The sequence below is a fragment of the Ruditapes philippinarum genome, unplaced genomic scaffold, assembly GCF_026571515.1.
Source record: "Ruditapes philippinarum isolate M1 unplaced genomic scaffold, ASM2657151v2 ctg6554_1_1_1_1, whole genome shotgun sequence".
Classification (NCBI taxonomy): Eukaryota; Metazoa; Mollusca; class Bivalvia; order Venerida; family Veneridae; genus Ruditapes; species Ruditapes philippinarum.
In genome coordinates, this window is record NW_026862891.1 from 16,507 (window position 1) to 18,864 (window position 2,358).

The window sequence follows — 2,358 nt, forward strand, 5'->3', positions numbered from 1 at the left end:
GGGATCGAACCCACGTCAGAGAGGTAACTGGATTAAGAGTAATCGACTATAACCCCTCGACCACGGAGGTGGTCACAAACAACGTAAAATCGAAATTATACGTGTAGCGTAATTTAGTTGTTAATACTTAGAAACAGCTATGGGTAGAGATGAAAATGACCTTTGACGGCATCAACAGAATAAATGTTAGCGGTTGTGTTTTTAGAAAAATACTGATAATTATAAATTTGTATGACCTGAAAACGTTAAAAAACGATCCCTACCTTTCATATATAAAATCATGGCACGTGCTTATCTTTCACGGCCTAACAATACCACTTGACAGTAACAACGGTAATCTAAAGCCTCAACGTTTATTCAAATATTGTTAAAATATAAAATAGAGTTTTCTTTTTTATATTCCCGAAAGAATTTCGGGCATATTATGTTATACCCCATTGCGTTCGTCGGTCTGTCTGTCCGCATTGGGTAGAATACCCCTATTGATATTGAGGTCAAGGACATAATTATTTTAAAACTGAAAACAGTTTCTGGAGCATAACTTAAGTTCCATTTGGCCCACAGTATTCAAATTTCATAGGATAAATGAGCATAACTCACAATATTCAAACTTCACCGGAGGTTGCTATTTGAAGGAGGAAATACTTTATTTTATTCCAATGTCTTACAAATGCTTCATCCTAACCAAAAATTTTTCAGGCATATAATGCTCGACCAATAGGTGCTCTTGTTTTTGTTTGACGCAATATCATTATTATAAATTTGCAATATAATTTTCTTTGATCGTAACATTGAGAATAATAATTGGTTTTAACGATTTTCGCATTAATTATTTCATAGATATGGCAGTGCAAATGATATTTGTTTAGAAACGACTTACAAACGCTCTGAACGGCTCTGTCAACAACAAAGCTAACGGTGAATATAATTATGGAATATGTTATGTTTCCTATGGGAATAAATTGAATGGGTTTTGTCTGGAAATGCACATTATTAACGTCATGTGTTGACATAACCAACACTTTAAAACATAATTCAAAGCAAAAATGAATACCCCAATAGACGGATAGCATTAAGAAGCCGGTAATCTGAATATTACACTCAAGTATACAATGACTTTTGGAAAAGACATGAAAAAAGTGCGTTGTCATGAGCTGTAGCATTTTTTCAAATCCTTAGAAAACAGTTTTGGGAAGTTTCAAATTGTTGTATTCTGGCATATCAACATATAAAAGAACGATATTTGATCGTCTAAAAAACACTTATTTTTTCAGTGCTTCTGTGAATGGATAATGACAAGAAATAACATTTCAAAATTATATTTCATTATAACAAATCTATGAAAAGTGATGTTTAAGCATTAACATAATTTTTGTTTGTTTTTTGTCGTCTCTTTGAACGAGGTAAGAAAAATATGTATCAAAATCTTTCCATTAAAGCTGTATGTCTCCAGATGAATGTCAATAAAATCAAACTTGAAACAAAACGTTCAAGAGTTTAAGAGGAGTCAAAAGGTTTATGATTCACTTAATGATTTAAATGTTTAAATTTAAATGTAAACAATTCCTGACTGATTTTCAGTATTTATACCCATATTTCTATTGCGTATTCACCCAAAAAGATATATTCTTACTTCTTTTTGTTCATTTACTTGGATTGTAAGTTGTTATGATAAAAGCGGAATATGATAATGTACATATGATCTTCAGTACTATGCTCAAATTTAAACTTGAGGATATTTATGATATACCTTTTAAAGTAACAATCATAGTCAAGTCGTGCTGAATTGACAATATATCTAACAATTTTGACTTTGAAAATGGTAATTGGTACTAAGTTGATACCGGGAAATGTTAGGGTTATATTGTAAATCGGCCTAAAATATAAAACAGACTGCCGCACAATTTTTATGAATTTAATGTTACAGGTAAATGCCGATGTTTTAATATTTTGTCCTTTGGCAACCCGAGTTATTTATCATTCATGTATAGTATGTTATAAAATTGAATGAGTAATTGTAAAATGTAAGCTTCTTTTGACTTTCACCTTTTCACTTGCTTGATGTTCTTGGATGAGCAAATTTTAGTTTTATGAATATCTTGTATTTTAAAGTTGAAAACATTACTGCTGATTGATGGATAATATAATTTCCTTATCTCAGAAAAGATATTTTTGTTGTCAGTAATAATAATTAATCAATTATCTTCCAACGGACAAAACGAAAGAGCGATTGCAACATATCGAAATGTAAGGACGACTCAAAATTCAACTTTTAATTTGACCACCGTTAACATTTAAAAGTTTTTGCAGACAAAATATTTTACAACGTCAGTCCTTTGAAGCACAACGCAATTTACT